This window comes from Desmodus rotundus, chromosome 8 (genome assembly GCF_022682495.2).
Source record: "Desmodus rotundus isolate HL8 chromosome 8, HLdesRot8A.1, whole genome shotgun sequence".
In the NCBI taxonomy this organism is placed as follows: domain Eukaryota; kingdom Metazoa; phylum Chordata; class Mammalia; order Chiroptera; family Phyllostomidae; genus Desmodus; species Desmodus rotundus.
The window spans coordinates 105,636,202-105,656,734 of NC_071394.1; positions in this window are offsets into that span (position 1 = coordinate 105,636,202).

Consider the following 20,533-nt stretch of genomic DNA (forward strand, 5'->3'; position numbering starts at 1 on the left):
CCGAGCGGTTCTCTGAGTGCGGTCTGAGGAGCTCTGGGGCAGGACAGTGCTTCCCCACCTTTTCAGGGGAGCCGGGGAGCTCAGACCGCTTCTCATTTTAATATGAAGTCTCTGAAGTTTCCTGAGGCTCTTAAACTGCTGCCCGTGAGCGCCCCTGGTCTCATTCTTCTGTGTGACCACAGAGTGGGAAGTGCCCCTAAAGCACTGCTGTTGTCTCGGGGAAACACAGTCACGCACCCGAGCTGTGCGCTGAGTAAACGAGGTGCTTTTCCCACGGATCATGAGTTTTACTAGAAAGAGTGGCTGACAGATGAACTATCACAATTTAAGCTTGGGTGTCGGGCAGATGTTTTCCTGAATGAAGTGAGCTTGTTACTCGGCAGTATTTGTTGCCAGAGATATCGCTGGAACTTTTAAGTAGAAATTAGAACTCTGGAAAACTAGTATGTGCCATTATGAACTTTAAACCTTCCCAATACCTAAAGACTTTTCTGATAATATTGGTGGTGATATTAACACGTATGATTTAAAAGGGGCTGTGTAAGCCTTGGCTGGGTGGCTCAGTTAGGTGGAACATTGTCCCATAAATCAAAATGTCACAGGTTCAATTCCCAGTCAGGGCACATGCCTAGGTTGAGGGTTTGGTCCCTGGTTGGGGCACATGCGAGAGGCAACCACTTAATGTTTCTCTCGCGTCAATGTTTCTCTCCCTGTATTTCCCTCTCTATAAAATCAATAAGCATGTCCTCAGGTGAGGATAAAAAAGATACTGTGCAACAAAATGTGTCAACATTTGGAAGATCTGCATCACTCAGGGAAGCACTATTTTTGCAATGACCAATGGATGCTGTTACAAAATCATGCGTGCGCAAAAGATCCTTTCAAAGTGTGAGATAAACCGGTGGATTTTAATTTAACAGAATATGAGAAATTCATTGACGTGGTTTCAGATTTCACACGGCAACTAACCTTCAAGAAACTGTCACATGTAAAGTTTATGTCTACACTAGTCCCCCCTTATCTGTGGTTTGGCTTTCCACAGGTTTCAGTTACCCACTGTCAACAGCGATTTGAAAATCCTAAATGGAAAATTCTAGAAATAAACAATTCATAAACTTTAAATTGTGCCGTGTTCTGAGTAGCATGATGGAACCTTGAGCTGTCTTGCTGCATCCTGCCGGGACGTGAGTCGCCCCTTTGTTGAGTGTATCCACACTGTGCATGCCACCCTCCGCTGATCACTTAGTAGCCACTCGGTTATCAGAGAACAAGAGAGGCCATATTCACAAAACTTTTATTACAGTGTATTGTCATAATTGTTGTATTTTATCATTAGTTATTGTTGTTAATCTCTTGCAGTGTCTAATTTGTAAATTGTACGTCACCACAGGTATGTATGTATAGGAAGAAAGCACACGATATCTAGGGCTCAGCACCATCTGCAGTTTCAGGCACCCACTGGGGATCTTGGAATGTATCATCCATAGATAAGGGGGGAGTATTCTAGTATATAAAAAAAGAATATCTACAACTATCTGGGGGGGAAAGCCTATTAAAATGCTCTTCCTTTTAAAATTACATATCTGTGTGAGGCTGGATTTTTTCAATTGCTTAAACCAAAACAATTTATCTCACAGATTAAATGCAGAAGCAGATGGTATGAGAATCTAGCCTGTCTTCTATTTTAAGCCAGAATTAAAGAGATGTACACCACTGTAAAATTTTTTGTCTTAAAAAAACATTTTTATTAAAATATTTATGGTGGGGAGGGAGGTGGGTTCAGTTGGGGTGGGGTGGAGGGATGGGGAGAAAAGGCATACAACTGTAATTGAATAACAATAAAAATTAAAAAAAAACAAAAAAAATAAAATAAAATATTTATGGTAACATGTAATGGGTTTATTTTTCTTAAAGGAATGAATAAACTAAATACTTTTCAGTTTTAATTTCTAATACAGTCAGTATCACTGGATATGGAACTTTTCGAGTCCTCAATATTTGTAAGAGCGCAAAGGGGGAAATATAGAGAGTGTGTGGTTTGACTTAGCAGGAATTTGTTTCTCAGGCCACGGTGGGAAGGTCAGTGGGCAGCTCTTCCCCACGCTGATCAGTCACTCCAGCTCCTTCATGCGGTAGCTCTACCAACCCCGAGAGTCTGGCCATCGTCTGAATTCAGTTAAAACAGGGAGAGAGCCTGGAACACAGCCCTCGGAGGTTTTTATAGACCTGGACTGCAGGCGGTACCCACTCATTCATCACATCCTGTTGACGAAATTCAATCACATGACCATGTTGAAAGCAGACTGGGAAATCCAGGGAGGAGAGGAACTAGATTTGGGGTGAAGGGCTAGTAGTCCCTGAACTGCCATCCTGTTTTTATTTAAATTATTTTTGATCGCCCCCTAATCTTTTGATTTATTTATATAATTTTTTAAATTTTCATTTCAAATAATATAGACTCACAGGAAGTTGCAAAAATAGTGCCGAGTCTCATGTACCCTTCCCCAAAGGAGACATCTTTTTTTTAAAAAAATATTTTATTTATTTATTTATTTTTAGAGAGAGAGGAAGGGAGAGAAACATGAATGTGTGGTTGCATCTTGTGCACCCCTTACTGGGGACCAGGCCCACAACCCAGGCACATGCCCTGACTGGGAATCGAACGGATGATGCTTTTGTTCACAGGCCAGCGCTCAGTCCACTGAGCCACACCAGCCAGGGCTAAAGGGGACATCTTATATGGTTATGGTATGACAAACCTGGAAATTTACATTGGTAAATTACTCTTAAATAGACTTTAAGAGTAATTACCAGCCTTACTCAGTTTTTTTCATTTTTGGAACCTACATTCATATGTGTGCATATATACAGGGTGTGGCACAAATAATGCCCCTTTTTAAATGACAACAAACTCACAGCTATTAACAACCAAACCTAAAACAAAAACAAACTAAGCAAACAACTAGAACAGGAACAGAATCACAGAAATGGAAATCACATGGAGGGTTATCAGTGGGGGAGTGGGAGGAGGGGGGGGAAGGTACAGGGAATAAGTAACATAATTGGTAGGTAGAAAGTAGACAGGGGGAGGGTAAGAATAGTATAGGAAATGTAGAAGCCAAAGAACTTATATGTACGACCCATGGACATGAACTATAGGGGGGGAATGCAGGTAGGAGGGGGTGTGCAGGGTGAAGGGGAATAAAGGGGGAAAAGTAGGACAACTGTAATGGCATAATCAATAAAATATATTAAAAAAACCAATGCTCCTTTTTTATTACAAAATCATAAGCATGTAATTCTGTAACATAACAATATCACACTGAAGTACACCATATGACATTTTAGGTGAAATGTTCAAATTCACACTATAGATTATTACACCCATATCATTACGCTAACAACCACTCAAGCAGGCCTTGCTTCTGCTGGACCCTGTACATCTTTGAATTTAAAAAACCTGCCCTATAGTATGTATTTTAATATTTTGAGCTGCCTCAGATCCATTTTTGGAAGTGTGCTATAAATTATTATTATTTTTTAATCCTCACCCAAGGATATGTTTATTGATATGAGAGCAAGAGACAGAGAGAGAGAGAGAGAGAATCATTGATTGGTTGCCTCCTGCACGTGCCAAGACTGGGGATCAAACCCACAACCTTTTGGTGTAGGGGAGAACACTCCAATCAACTGAGCCACCCAGCCAGGGCAAGTGTGCTATAAATGACAAGGAAGTAAAAAGCATCCAGTGATATACCTTTAATCCTCCTGATATGCCTGTAAATGGGTGGGGTGAGAGGGGACTCATTTCTTGCAAACCTGGAGACTTGTGCAGCCTGGTGCAGTAGACAGACATGAACCTGGGAGGCAGATATAGCTGGGTTCAAATCCAACCTCTACTACATCCAAGCTGAATAACCGGGGGTGGGCTACTTAACCCCCCTGAGCCTTCTCTATCCATTTGCAGCGTAATAAAGAAAGTATAGTCCTTACTTCCCAGGCCACTGTGAGGACAAAGGATGTTCATGCAGATAAAAATTTTTGCTCAATGCCTTGCACGGTTGTATTTATAATTAGGAACATAGGGAAGTGCAGGGTATGCTGGGGCTTCTCCTAGGGTATTGGCAAATTAGTGCAAGAATTGGGATTCTAAACTCAGCCACAGGAAAGCGGTGTCATCCAGGGAAGACGTGAGGGTAGAGTCCAACCTCTTTGGGTAGGAGGACCCCTCTCTAATGTCATAATTTCCCAGAGGCCCTCCTCCCTGCCGTCCACCCATAACTGTCACATGCATGGCCTGATAGAGCTGGGACCTTCGGTTGTTCCGATCTGGGAATTTTGAAATTTGGGGGCTAAAAGGAACCTTCAGTGTCATTGGGTGGAGACACTTTAATTTGCAGTTGCGGAAACCGAGGCTCAGAAAAGTAAAGGCTATTGCCAAAATCATACAGCAAGCTGGACGCCGAGATTGGCAGAAGCTATGCCCCTCCCGCCAGGTCAAAGCCCTTCCCACACACCGTGATCCTCTCAGCCGCTCTTTGCCCTTCCTCTTCTCGCTTCCCCTCCTCTTCTGAGCCCCACTCTGAGGGCTTAAGTTTGATAGCTTCTTGGTCTGAATTTCCTTGACTCAAGATCTCGCCAACATCCATCCCTCCTCCATGCGGGCCCTTCCTCCCATCCCTGACCGCGGGCTGTTTGGCGCCAGCTGACTGGACGTTGAGTGTACAGCTGGTTGTCAGAGGGTCTTAGTGGATGAAGGTTTTTCATGATCAAAACTAGTCCCCAAATGTAGAAGGACAGGAAAGCCAGCCCCTCGGTGTCCCCTTGAGGAGATCTAATTATGTATTAGCATCTTTGTTGAGGGATTCAGAAGGCCTACAGGCTTCAGAATGATGTTGAATCAGTCCAAAAGCATATTTACAGTGCCTGATCTGCATTTTGGGACTAGTTTGGTAACTACTATTTCTCTACCTAGCCAGCTTAAAGTTCACATTTTCCCTAGCAGACAGTTAAGGAACCCAGAGAAAGGCTCGTGTCTGATTAACAGAGAAGGAAACAGGCAAGATTGAGCTGCCTCATTTTAGCCCCTGGGTTCAGGAGTTTTCTGGAGCCTGATTGTGCCCTGTCTGAAGAACTGCTGGAGCAGGAGGGAATGCTAAGACTTATTCAAGACAAAACAATGAAAATAAAATCCAAGCCCGTACCACATTCTTTCTAGGAAGCTGATACTCTCAAATATTTAACAAACCACTGGCATCATCTTGCTCAAATAACACGTTTCCTTTTTATGTTATTTCAGTTGTTAAAGAGGCAGATGAAACTGATAGTTATTTGACTGGATATGTTTGTGTTGGGTGACGTCCCTATCCTGTCCCGACACCCAGCCACTCATTCAACAAATATTTATTAAACAGTATTAGCGTGGAGTGCAGGGTTTTCCAAGCTATGAGTCACAATACATTGATGGGTCATGAACCCTGTTGGGCTACATCTGGAGTTTAAAAAAATGAAATGGAATAGAAAACATCAATATGAATTATGTGTGATGAGGGTAAATATTGTTACATGAAACTTTTGGTTCAGCCATATGTGTACATGTGTGCGTATAATGTACTGTGCTATAAAATTTATTTTTTATTGGGATCATCATAAAAATGTTTGAAAATAATAGCAGTTAAGAGCACAGGCTCTGCCAAATAGAGACAGACCCACAGAGAGCAGGCTGACAGCTCCGGGGGCAGGGTGGGGGTGGAGGGATCAAGCGGAAAAGAAAGAGAGAGAGAGAGAGAACTCAGGGACACGGACAGCAGGGTGGTTGGTGGTCGTGGGTGGGGCGGGGGTGGGTGGAGGTGGACGAGGCTATGCGGGGGAAAATGGTAATGGAAAAATGGTTGTTTTTTAAAGGAGCACAGGCTCTGGAGTTTGCACGAGTTCAAATTCTGTCTCCATCACTTTCTAGCTCTACTGCTATTGGGCAGTCACTTAAACTCTCTATGAAATGAGGACCATGGCAGACTCTGGCCCAGGGCCAGTGCGTACATTTGGCCTCAGAGGCACGTGGGCACCATGCCTGGGACACGTGATGTTTTAGGAGATGATTAGAATGTTTTCATTTCTTTCAAACTCAGAAGAAAATAAAAAGGAATTTGAGGGTTGAAGAAGATACTTTAATTCCTTTCCCGTGTCATAAAAAAATGAATGTTTGAATGTTTTAGGGCCCACACAAACTACTATGGTGGGAGGGGCCCCTGGAAGTAGAAGGGTGTAGGGCCAATGCGTGGTGTAATGCAGTATGAACTGAGCTAATAGGTGGGGTGACCGACTTGCTCCAGTTTTATTTTGTAAAAGATTTTATTTATTTTTACAGAGAGGAGAAGGGAGGGAGAGGGGGAGAAAAACATCACTTGGCTGCATCTCATGTGCCTGCTACTGGGGACCTGGCCCACAACCCAGGCGTGTGCTGTGACTAGGAATTGAACCAGCAACCTTTCAATTCACAGGCCAGTGCTCCATCCACTGAGCTACACCAGCCAGGGCTGCTCCAGCTAAATCGAAAGTCTCGGGAACCCCCTCAGCTTTGGAGAAACCAGGGTGGTCAGCCCCGCTGCGGATAGGCTTGTTGTGAGGATGAAACTAGACAGCCGTTGGCAATGCGTGGCAGATGCCCAGCACATCAGTGTTCATAAACGCTTCACCATGTGTCGGGCACTGTGCTGGCCTTTAAGAATTTTAAGATGAGTAAGACTAGCCGTTAAGAAGCAATAAAGTATAATTGTTGAAAGTGTGAATTCAGGAGCCAGAGAACCTTGGTTCGAATCCCAGCCCTGCTACTTATCATACTTATTCTTGATTTGGGGTGAGTTTCTTAGCCTTTCTGTGCCTCAGATTCTCTATCTGTGTGATGGGTATCATCGTAACGGTACCTACTGCACTGGAAAGGTGTGAATATTAAATGAGTTGGGGCTTTAAAAATGCTTAGCACACGATAAGCATTCAATAAGTCTTAGCTGTTTAGGTTTGTATCAATTAACAACTTCAGCTGCTATAACAAAATACCATAGACTGGGGGCCTAAGCAACAGAAGTTAATTTTCTCAGAGTTGTGGAGGCTGGAAGTCCAAGATCAAGGTTCTCACAGGGGTTCTAGCGAGAGCTCTCTTCCTGGCTCCCAGATGGCCGCCTTCTCACTGTGCCCTCACGTGGTAGAGGGGTGGGGGAGAGAGAGAGAGAGAGAGGGAGGGAGGGAGAGAGAGGAGGAGGAGGAGGAGGAGGAGGGGAGAGAGAGAGAGAGAGAGAAAGAAAACAGCTTTCTGGTGTGTTCTCTCTACATCCTAATGACCAGAGTTGAGTCATGGTGTCCGACCTTGCATCGCTCACTGGCAGAGGACAGTGGAGGCACCATGACTGGTTTAATCTAATTGTGACTCCTCCAAATCCAACTGGTCTTCTGTCAGCAAGCGTGAAGAGGCGCGTGGCCTTTGGGCAGGCTTCTAATGGTGTCTGCCACTGAGAAGCGCACAGGCTGCCTGGGAAGCCAGACAGAACACTAACGGGTATTACCGATGGAAAGGGTGATACTAATGGCACAAGTAAAGATGAGGGGCTGGGGATGCTTCACGGGTGTTACAGGCGCATGAGGCTTGAGGAAGATTTCTTCAGGCAAGGAATTGGGGCAGAGGAGAGGAATAGCACGAGGGAGGGTGGTCAGGGACCCACAGGAGTGTGCTGGAAGGGAGACCTCAGGAGGCAGGAGTGGGTAGTGAGTGACAGGAAACAGGCAGAAGGAGAGTGAGCCCAGACCATGGGGCCTTGAATGCCAGTTTAGTGAGACTGGACTTGACCCTGATGATGGTACCCAAGTCAAGGGGGTTTGCAGCGTGGGGTGCTCTATTCAAACATGAGATGTGGTGTCACAGAGTAGTTTTATTTACTTGCACAAGTAAAGGAGACAGAGGATTTATATCCAAAGCTCTGTCTCCTGAAAGGGAGGCTTAGCCATTACTTACACATATTATTAATATTTGGTGAATTACATGTTGATTTTTTTCTTTGTGGTTGGCTATTTTCATCGGTGGAATTCCTGTCAGCTCATCCTGTTTACAGCTGCATCTATAGAATACTCTGCTGCATGTTAACATTCAGCAACAGATCACAGGTAGGACTGCCCAGCCCTTGAGACCTTTGGCCTATCCAACAATTAGAGCCCTCAGGAACCTTTGAACGTTTGAAGCAGGGGAGTGGCTGATGGGTTGAGTGTCAAGAGAAAGTCCACGTTTCTCAGGTCTTGGGTATGCACTTTTTAGGGGACCCATGGTGATGAAGTTGGGGCTCTTGAAGCCACAGGATAAATGGGTGACCGAATAGTTAGGGGGAAAAAAGTTAAGAAATGTATTCTCCAAGCATCTTAAAATTTATCTTGATCCCAAAACAGGTACATTTATGTCGCAAAGTAAGACACAAAGTTTGCAGGAATAATGAAGATAAAATAGAAGACTTCAAAGAAATTACGAGTTTGTGGTCAGCCACTTTGGGCAATGAGCTCAGTCCTCTGGAGTGTACAATGCCTGCCCTCTGTAATTAGGGGTTTGTGGGTGGAAAAGTTGCAAAGCCAGGAGCAAATAACAAGGCCAGCAGGAATATTATGCCCCTCCCAATACATGCCTTCCTGGCCCTCCCGTGCCTGAGACCTCTTTGAACTAATCAACTTTTTGTTCACTGTAAAGTATCCATCTGTGAGGAGTTCACAGAGAATATCAGGCATTTGTTACAGTGTGACTTTCTCAAAACACAGTATGTTCAGTTGTTCTATTGCCAAAGTGGTTAAAGTGGAAACAATGTCTCCAGAATCCCTTTCCTGTGTGGCTGCAGGTTAGAGTTAGCCAAAAGAGGAACTTGTGCAAAATTTGCGAGATGGAAGGGAAGCAGCAGCCATTACTTTCAGAATGTTGTCACAGTTACACACAGTGACCCATAAAGACATGCCAGCAGGTTCGAGCCTGGTCCCCTGCACTCTGAGATCAGCTCTTCCATCCAAGTGCTGACCCTGATGACCAATAGCAGCCCCAGGCCTATCCCTGGATGCCTGGCTGTTGATCCACAGCCCACAGCTTCTTATGGATTCCGCTACTTGCTTCCCATTCGTACCCACTTCAACAGTAGATGTACAGATTGACAGGTTGGTGACTCTCTGATCTCCCGCCACCTTCCCTACTGTCATGTCCCAGCTCTCCCCATCGCTGTGTAAGGTCGAATCCCAAATCCTCATTCCAGAGCTCACTGTGGATCCGCATCTCTGATTGAACCTGGATTGACGAACATTACCTCCTCCTGATGCTGTGCTCATCCCTGAAGAAAGAGAGGTGTTGTTAGAAAATGAAAAGAGGAGGTAACTGTAAGCCATGGCAATATTTGAAAAGGTGAGCCTGGATAGAATGCGGCAGAGGGAAGCTGTGAGCCAAGAGAGCAGCAAGGATGCATGGAGGTGGGGCAGGGGGTGGTAAAAGGCCATGGAGAGGCGAGAGAGCTCTGAAGGAAAAAGGGTTTCTGCTTCCCGCTTTCACCAGACCTGCCTCTGACTGTGGCTCACTCCTTCTGTCTGGCTGTCAAAATGGTTGGTGGAACAATGGCTTTTAACAGATGATGCTTATGTCCCCAAGAGAGGCACAGAATCAGAGAAAGTGTACAAAGGCAGGATAGGGGAAAATAGAACCCGGAGTGAGAACAAAGTTGCACAATGGACTCATTAATGTAGGCAGAACTCTTACGAATTGCTTCTGTAGCACTGACTTCATGAAACTAGATCTTGCTTTATTGTCTTCATATACGGGGTCATAGAAGAGTAAGTAGGCCTCTCCTTATTTACTTGTTAAAGTGATTACTGAGAATGTTGTGTATTCCATTGTTTGCGATCCAGTACATCGAGATCCAGGTAACAACTGTCCTTTTAGAGTTCAACGGTGGGAAGAAATTTTGAGTCTTCCAATAGTTTGGAAACACTCATTTATGAGGCAAAAAGAAGAAGTATGACACCTGTTTTATTTTCCTTCTTGCCCTGGTTGCTAGGAAACTCAGAGGTAGATTTTTTTTAGCGTGTATTCAGGAGTGTTCCTTAGTCTGAATGGGTGTTGCCATTTTGTACTTGGTTCCTTTGAGATCCTGTAACTCCCTTTGAAAGTTTCTTTGTTGGTGCTTGAGGTAATTTTGTCTATTGAATTTGCTAGAGGTCCCATCTCGTCTTCTCCTTTGGTTTTGGAGACAACCGACAGAGGAAATATTTTATTTCTGATACCTGACCCTGTTCTTTTCCATTCCACTGAAGAAGCCAACATGATCTTTGACCAAGAGGAAGACAAAAGAGAAGATGGAGGCCATATGTCCATTTTGGACACAAATGAAATTATACTTACACATGAACATTAAAAAAAATGGTTAGTTTTGCCCTGGCTGGTATGGCTCAGTGGATTGAGTGCTGGCCTGTGAACCAAAGGGTCATGGGTTCGATTCCCAGTCAGGGCACATGCCTGGCTTGTGGGGCAGGTACTTAGCAAGGGTCATGTGAGAGGCAACCACACACTGATGTTTCTCTCCATCTCTTTCTCCCTCCTTTCCTCTCTCTCTATAAATAAATAAATAAACAAACAAATAAATAAATATTTTTTAAACAAATGGTTATTTTTGTCATGAAATGCAATTAAGATAGGGAACATCTTCAGGATTGCTCTTTTGTAGGGAACTGTTAGAAAAAGCTTAGTAGTTTGCTTCTAAACAGTCAATAAAGAGCGTTCAGCCCTGGCCGGGTGACTCAGTTGGTTGGAGCATTGTTCTATACAGCAAAAGGTTGCAGGTTCGATTCCCGGTCAGTGCACATACCTAGGTTGTGGGTTCCATCCCCAGTCAGGGTGCATATGGGAGGCAACTGATTGATGTTTCTCTCTCCCCCCTCCTTTCTCTCTAAAATCAATAAGCATATCTTTGGGTAAGGATTAAAAGGAAAAAAAAAAAAAGAGTTTTCAGAGTCACATGATGCATGTTCTTACAGGTTACCATAGAAACAAACCACGGGCTTGTTCTAATCATTCCTCAGCTTTTTCATTTTTAAGATAATGGTCCAGTTACTCAAAAAAAGCCATAAAATTTGTTTTCCAGTAGAATCATTTATAAGTGACTTTATTCTTTTTTTTTTAACTTTTTGGAAATACAATTACATAATTTATAATTAGAAATTACATTTATAAGAAAAGTTTGTTATGACAACAAACTGAATTCCCATTTATAAGGTTGAAGTCCATAAATTTAATCATAATGATTCTATTCTTGGGCTACAGAAAAGTGGATTAAACCCAACATGGGTAATTTAATCCGAAGCCCTGAAGGGAATTCAAACTGGTTCCAGATAATGTGAAAAAATAAATGTCAAGGAAAATTCAATCTCACGTTATTAGAGAAATGAAAGACCTGGGTAGCACAGGCCGGTTTCAACTATCAGTGAAATGTCAAGAAATGACATAGTGATTACGTGCATGTATCACTGCAACCCCCAAACACGTATAGTGTGCACACACAGTGTGAGCGCAATGGAAGTAAAGACCTACTTTGTGTTGTGGTATTGCCAGACAAAAACATTGTCTTGCCGTAGAAGCTACTCAAATACATGTTGATTAAATTATCAGAATACAAAAAGCATACAAAGAAACCAGTATAGATGAAAATAAAACCCTCAAAGGGATATATTCTCCATAGGTGCTTTGCACTATAAGAACATAAATATGTAGAATATTAATCTAATATGATAACATCTATGAGATGATAAGCTAAGACACAGACTGGGTTCAAAGGGATACTGCAGAGTAGAAAAGTTCATGTTTCTTAACTTTAATAGTACTTAAAGGACTATTACCTTCTGCCCCATCCTGTGTGTTGAGTTTATTACTATTGTAGTAGTAATAGTTTATTACTATTATGTAATAGTAATAGTTTATTACTGTTGTAATAAACTCAACACACAGGGTGGGGCAAAAGGAGTTTTATAGTTGTTTTTATGGAAAATAATACAATAACTGATAAATAATAATACAAGAATAAACTCTGTGTTTTGTGTACTCACCACTGCAAACCTACTTTTGCCCCAACCTGTAGTTATGAGTAGACATGGCCGGAAGTCAAATTTTTTTGGAGAGGCCTGAGATAATTACAATAATTGCAGAGGAAAGAGAAAAAAAGATTTTAAAAACTAGAGAGAAGATGAAAGACACAGAAGGGAGCAAAGATGGTCGTTTGATGGCTTTGAAATAGAGACGTGAATGAACGGGGCAGAGAAAGTACTCAGATGTGATGCAAAAAAGTGGCCTTGAAATGAAAGAAGAGTAGAATTTCAGGCAGAAAAAAAACCATATCACATCATTGGAAAAACTGGCTAAGAATGATAGCAATCAAAGCACATCCATATTCTGATTTAAGAACTTGAAATGTGAAGAGAAATATTCAGGTCTCTAGGAAGAGGAGCCGGGGTGAAGAGTTAGGCTGGCTTCAGACATTTTTACAACCCGCGAATCCAGGAAACCAACAAGCAACACCTGCCAGGTTCAGAGCGAAGTGAAGTGCGACCCAGGAGCTTGGTGCCTGGCCAAGTTCTCACTGAAACCTAGCAGAGTCAGACAAGAAAGAAAAGCAGGAGGTGAAGTGCCTATCAGCCATCAGCCCTTGGAAACAAGAGATGAATCAAAATAAGAATCTAGGAATGAAAATGCTGGGGTAAAAGTATCCATTTAAATATATGTTTATTTAAATATACATAGACTAAGGCTGAGCAACAACATGAATTATGGGTTGCAGAAAGGAATGTGAATAAAGTAAACCTTGATAAAGTAAAAATGATAGAAGAAAAATATGTAGAGGGAAAGAGAAGGGGAAAGGGAAAAAGTGTAGCTGTGCTAATAATTCCATGGTTTTTCGTATAGAGACATTGATACTATATAAAACTGAAACATGTGGGGGAGGGGCAGTGGGTGGAAAAGGGTATTGGGGGGATAATTGGTAATGGAAAAAATACAATACAATACAATAAAAATAAAATGACAACAAAACCCCCCCTGAAGCATGTATTTAAAAGAAATGCATAATATTCCAACAGTTTCATTATCTTTTTAAAAATAAAACCCTGGACCCCAAATAATCCTATAGCAACTAATATTTCTCAAGCTAAACAACCATGTATCAAAAGTTTGGCATTTCTTTCAATTTAATGTCATTTTTTTCTTATGTTAAATTCAAGTGCAATCAACCTCAGTTTGTTTAAAAAAAAAAAAAAAGCAGCATGTACGGCATGCGGCTAATCATACGTAATTTGCTCTGGCTGCGTCTCTTTCGCTCAGTACTTCCTACCCAGTGCGAGTGTAGACCGAGGACTGGAAAAGTCAACACCAAATGCTAGCACAGGTTATCTCTGGATGGACGGGGGCATTTGACATGACTTACTGTTTCTTATTTGAACTTCTCAGTGTGGCTTAAAATTTCCAGAATAAGCAGGCTTTTTAGATTTTTAAATTACTTTGGACTTACAGCAAAGGTGCAAGGAGAGTATCAATCACTTCCGCATTCCCTTCGTCTAGACTCCCCAAATACTGTTATTTCACCACATTTGCTTTCTCATTGTGTGTGCTTGTGTGTGCGCATTTGTGTGTGTGTTTCTTTATGCCCCTGAGCCATCTGGAAGTAGGTTGGGGACATGATACCCCCTTTACCCCGAAATGCCTCAGCTATGTTTCCCCAAAGCTGTGTATAGCGATGTATTCCCATCGCTATTGTACAATCGTCCACATCCGGAAATTAACACTGATACAATACTAATATATACTATTAGGTCACCTGCAAAACATTCAAGTTTTGTCAGTTGTCCTTTATGAAAAAAAAATTCTGGTCCAGGACGCAACGAAGGTGTGTGGGTTCCATTCAGTTGTCATGTCTTGTTTGTTCGTTGTCTTTCACCTGGTCAGTTGCTCTGACTTTTCTTGTCTTTTGTGACCTTGACATTTTTGGAGTCAGTGATTTTGGATTTGATGTTTTCTCATGATTGGACCTGGATCCTGCGTTTTCGGGGGGGAACAGCTCAGGGGTGTCGTTTCTCCCCCTCAGCAAGTGCGTCATCAGAAGGCACATGGGAGCAGGACGGCTCATTCTCAGAACGTGTATTGTTTTATAAAAACAATCAAGTCATTAATTAAAAATAAAAAGAAACCAAGGCCTACCTTACTACACTGCCCCAGTGACAATGGTAAGAGAGTGAACAGACTTGTATGTCAGCGTCACCTGAAGCAGACCCCGGGTGGGGAGGGAGCCTGCTGTGCGGGGAAGCCCCCGCTGCAGGGCTCGTAGCGTGAACAGGGGAGCGAGGCCCTGCAACGTCCCACCGTAGTGGCGTGTATGAGCAGAGGTCTGGCGTGAAGTGGATGGCATACTCAACTTGGCTCCCTTGGGGACAGTTTGGTAAATGGATTCTGTTCGAAGACGTAGGGTGTCAAGGAGATCACCTGAAGCAGTGCGCGCCCCCAGGCTGGGAGCTACGGGCCCCTGTTACACCTCTGGGTGCGGGGGTGGTGAGAGGAAGGGGCCATTCCCAGACTCAGAAAGACTGAGTCATTTGGAGAGGGCTGCCCGGCGGGGCTGGGAGCTTCAGTGAGGTCCTGGTCCCGCTGGCCTGGCGGTGATGCCACAGGGAGGGGCAAGGGAATGAATACCCCGGCCTCACTCCCCACCCCTCCTTTTCCTGCTAACCCTCCCTATTGCTGCAATACATTGGAGTTGGCAGGGAAGGGAGCCATTCACACAGGCCACACAGATCTGCCATCAGGGGCAGAGTAGCTGACCCAAAGTTGAGGGTTCAGTCCATGAGGTCCAGGACAGTAACGCGGAGCTGCTCTTCAACAGAGGACAGTGTCAGCAGAGGCGGGAAGAGCCTTCCTCAGACACTCCAGGATTCTCCTTCCTCTGCACTGTGATTCTCCCACCGTGCCTTGCCAGGGTTCTGTACTGCGTCTGTCTGGGAGCCTGTGGCGCTCCCGGAATTACCGGGCGCAGTGGGGAGGCCCAGTGGCAGGGCAGCCTGCACCGCCTGACCCTGCTCCAGATCCCTTTCCTGCTCTAGGCCCCACTCAAAACTCACTGCCTCTCCACGAGTCCACACTGACATAAATACACAAACAAGTAGGGGAGAAAGGAAAACTCTTTCACAGGAGAAAGCCAACTGAAAATGTACAAGTGATAGAATTTAAAAAATCACCATATGGCAACCATAATAGTAATAAATGATTCAGACAAGATACTAAAACTAAAACTAGTGGGAGAAAGCTGGAGGAGGGACAGAATACTTACATAGTTTCAAACTATCTTCCTATAAGATACTTACTCATCACAGAGGGGGAAACAGTAGCTTTATAGTGGAGAAGCTGGACACACACACCGCCTTAACCCAGTGACCCACGTTGACATCACCAGTAATGGGGTGTATTCAGACCTTGTGCCTCTTGATCAGTTTTATGGTATTCCAACCTACCGTGCCCAACCTGAATCCTAAAAGACAAAAAAGAAAACATTTTTATCCTCACCTGAGGGCATTTTTTCATTGTTTTTAGAGAGAGAGGAAGGAGGAGGGAAGGAGAGACATTGATCAGTTGCCTTTCACAGGCTCCCTGACTGGGGATTGAACCCACAACCCATGTATGTGCCCTGACTGGGAATCAAACCTGCAACCTTTCAGTGCAGGGAACAACACCCAACCAACTAAGCAATACCAGTCAGGGCCTGAGTCATCTTGAGGAAACATCAGACAAACCCAAACTGAGGGACATTCTCTTAGTAGAACTGTGTCCCCCCAAAGATATGTTGAAGCTCTATCCCTTCAGAATGTGCCCTTATTTGGAAATAGGGTCACTGCAGATGTAATTAGTTAAGATGAGGGCCTTCAGTGTACAATGGGCCTTAATCCAGTGACTGGTGTCCTTAGGAGAAGAGGAGAAGAAACACAGGGACACAGACACGTGAGGGGAGAATGCCACGTGAGAACAGAGGCAGAGATTGACATGCTGCAGCTGAAACCAAGGGACACCACGGATCGTCAGCAAGCCACCAGTGGCTAAAAATAGGCAAGAAAGGATGCTCCTGCAGGGCTCGGAGGGTGGTAGCATGCCGTCACTTGATTTTGGACGTCCAACCTCCAGAGCTGCGAGACAATACATTTCTGTTGTGTTAAGCCCCCCCGTTTGTGTAATTTGTTACGGCAGTCCCAGGACACTAGTACATCTGTGCCTGTCAACATGCCAGTGTCATAAAACACAGATGGAAGGACTGAGGGCTTTTTCGGATTCAAGTGATTTTGGTAACTGTTTCCCTCTGAAAGCACCTAGAGCACTGCTGATTGTCATAAAGGTGCTGGCAGCAACTTGTCTGCTCCGGTTTGCCAAATAGGCTTTTTAGTTTAAAACTGTGAACCTCCTATATACGTTTTTCCTGTTCGGGCCATTGGTAAGAATTTTAGCTGCAGAAAAATGAAATGATCAACCAAGTGCCTATCGTCTGTGTAAAGAAATTCAGTAGTTTGCTGCTCATCTGCTTTGCAAAGCTCATTCCCCTACAGTGTCCACTTCCAGGATCTCACCGAAGGCTCGCCTCCCCGCAGTGTGCATTACCTGCCACTCTCCAGAGGAGGGAGAAAATGGAGCATTTCCTCTTGGTCACGTTGGGACAACTGGGATTTCTGCTGACTCTGCAGCACAGCACATCTATGCTGAGATCTGCTCTGGTTCCTGGGTGACCTTTTGTTCGAAGTCACCAGTCTATGTGATCCAATGAAGCCAGTTGCTTCAGCTGAGAAAACAGTTTGCTTTATTTCTTCACTCAAGTAGCAGATTAATGTCTTGAACTTGATTGGACCTGCTAGGCTGTTGTGTCAGGATACTGTTTTCAGTCAAGACTGGGCAAGGACATGACCTGGGTCACCTCTCCCCTTCTGTGTGTTGAGATATCCAAGCTGGAGATGCTGGGCAACCTTCATGTATCACAGGCAGTCAGATACCTATGTGGGGAATATGTAGCATGGAGTGTTTTTGACTGATGTGATTCGGGATTCTAGATAGTTTTTTGGTGGGAGTATAGCGTCATGTAATACATTGGACATACTTCTACTAAAAAATTACTTGTTGTTTCCCTAAATTCAAATTTACCTGGGCATCCTGTACTTTTACTTTCTATGACCAGATTAGAGGCTAGAATTGTCCCAAAGAGGCATCATCCACTTTTGCCATTTCTCAAAACAAAAAAAGATGATGTAAGTGTCTATGAAAGAATATCTGTGGCACAATAACCTCAAAAATAATAAATATTTAGGAGTAAATTCAACCAAGGAGGTATAAGGTCTCTCCACTGAAAACTGTTGAACACAAGCCATTGAGGAAGGAAATCAAAGAAAGCACAAATAAGTGGAAAAATACCCTGTGTTCATGGATTGGAAGAATTAATACTGTTAAAATGTCCATACTACCCAAAGTCATTGTCGATTTAGTGCAATTCCTATTAAGATTCAATGGTATTCTTTACAGAGGTAGAAAAACAATCCTAAAATTTATATGGAACCACAAAAAACCCCAAATAGCCAAAACATTCTTGAGAAAGAAGAACAAAGTGGTAGGCATCTCACTTGCTGATTTCAAACTATACTATAGAGCTATGGTAATCAAAGCAGTGTGTTATTGACACAGAAACAGACACCCAGACCAATGGAACAGAACTGAGAGCCCAGAAATAAACTCACACATTTCCAGTCAACTAATACCTGACAGGAGAGCTGAGACTATGCGACAGAGAAAACACAGGCTCTTCAATAATTGGTGCTGGGAAAACCGGATATTCCCATGTAGAGGAATGAAACTAGACCCCTATCTTATACCACTCACAAACATTAACTTGAAATGGACCACAGACTTAACTTTCAACTGAAAAACCATAAAGTTCTAGAAGAAAAAAATGGAAAAGCTCCTGCCATGGGCCTTGGTAATGATTTTTTTTTTTTTGGATTTGACACCAAAAGCACAAGGAACAACAACAAAATACACAAGTGGGACTGCACCAAATTAAAAGGTTCTGCACAGCAAAAGAAACACTTAACAAAGAAAGGGGGAAAGTATCGCAAACCATATATTTGATGAGAGGTTAACATCTAAATTATATAAAGAAGTCACATAACTTGATAGCAAAAAAAAAAAAAGCAAGAAAAGAAAGAAAGAAAACACTAAGTATAGTTGACCTTGAACAACACAGGCTTGAACTGTGCTGGTCCACTCACATGCAGAGGGCTGACTGTATGCATTGTTCTATGTCATTTTTATAAAAGAAAATGGAGCACCCACAAATCTGTGTACCCGAGGGGGGTCCTGGAACCAATTCCCTGCAGATACTGAGAGCCAACTTAGTTGAGTTTTGGAGGAATCAAAATTTATATATGGTTTTTGATTGCACAGCAGGGGGCGGTCAACAGCCCTAACCTGAGTGGTTCAAGGGTCAACTGCCATCCCATTAGAAAATGGGCACAGAAGCTGAATAGACATTTTATAAAGGAGATATGCACACAGGTACATGAAAATGTACTCAACATCACTTATTATGAGAGGACTCGAAGTTGAGGACAATGATACCACCGGATACCTGTCAGAATGGCTGTCATCGAAAAGTTAAGTGATGGCGAGGATGTGGAGAAGAGGGAGCTCGCGCACTGTTGGGGGGACTGCAAACTGGCACGGCCACTATGGCAATCAGTATGAGTCTCCTCAAAAAGTTAAAACTATAACTACCACATCATCCAGGAAGTCCACTTCTGGGATTATATCCCAAGAAAACGAAAACATTATGTGAAAGAGATATTTGTACCCCCGTGTTCATAGCGGCATTAAGCAGTAATTATTTCCAGTAGCTGTGTTAACAACCTAAATGTTCACCGACGGATGCGTGGAGGGACGGATGTTTGTATATGTGTGTACACACACTGGAATGTTATTCAGCCGTCAGAGGGGGAAACTCTGTCATTTGAGACAACTTGGATGCACGGGGGGACCTTAAGGGCATTATGCTAAATGAAATAAGCCAGACAGTGAAATCTTAAAAGAACAAAACCCAAACTCATAGAAAAAGAGAGCAGATTTGTGGCTACCAGAGTCAGGGGCGGGTGTGGATGGGGAGGCGGGAGTTGAAGGAAGGTGGTCGGAAGGTACCAAGTTCCAGTCATCACATTAGAAAGTGCTAGAGGTGCCATGTGTAACACGATGGGCACGGTTAGCGTTGCCGGGTGGAATGTAGGGAAGTTGTTAACAGTACATCCTAAGTTCCCATCGCAAGGAAAAACATATTTTCATATCTATGTGAGATGCTGAATGTTAACGTACTGATGTAGTCAGTTCACAGTAGAGGTCAAATCATTATGCTGTACCTCTTAAACGTATACAGTGCCACATGCCAATTATAGCTCAATAAATCTGGAAAAATGTAGAATATCTGCAGGGTACTTAGAGATAGTCAGAGACCAGCGTGGTGCTTGATGATTCTTGCTGACTCACCTTATTCAAAATCCACAGAGATCCGACCTGAGTGCCTATCACGCCTTCTATATAAACTGAGTTATATGCGGGGCCATGCAAATGGGGATGTGCTGCTTGGCCTGCTTTGCTCTGTTTCCACTTTTATGCACATACCTAGAATCCCCAATGAGATTGTAAACCCACCAGGGCAGAAACTTCGCCTTCTTTTTATACTGGAATCTCCAAGACCAGCAAAACATCTGCGTACCAGTAGGTGCTCAGAAGTGGTATAGATGACAATGAAGGTGGGACTTAAGGACCCTGGTCTGAAAGCCAGGGAATATTCTAGCAATCTCGTTGGGAGTTTACACTGTGCTCTAGGAGTGAGGCCGGAGGCCAGTGGAGTTACCTGGTCTGGAAATAGAGCTCGTCTGTGTTTTCACAGGTGCCCATCGAAGCCCTTCTCTGGTCTTCTCCAGAACAAATGCTCTGTCCTTGACTCCAACACAGCAGCAGCCTCCCCGCCACCTGTCAGTGGACCGCTGCCAGAGTGTAATCGTACCGGGTGTTGTGAGAGGGAGCCCGAGTTAAATAAGGCCCTGGCAGAGTCAGGCGGGCCAGCAGAGCCTTTTCTTACCTGTTAATGAAGCCTCATTAGAAACAGCAAGAACCTGTGCTGAGAACTGGAAGCACCAGCCAGCCTTGGCTCAGGCTGCCAACGGATGATAAATGTGATGATCTACGGCAGCTGCTCTTTGAGATTACAAAGCAGAGGAGACCAGAGAGAGTTCAGCCTGGCCCAGCGTGTAGGCTGGTGGAGACTCCGGGTGAGGGTGGAGGGTGAGGTGCGAATCCATTCTCCCCTTCTTCTAATAGCTGAAAGCTTCCAGGTTCTGGAAAAGGCGTGGCCATTCAGACACAGAAGTACCTCCTTTGGATGGCTGACCTTTCGGGGCCATCCCACTGTATTTAGGTTAG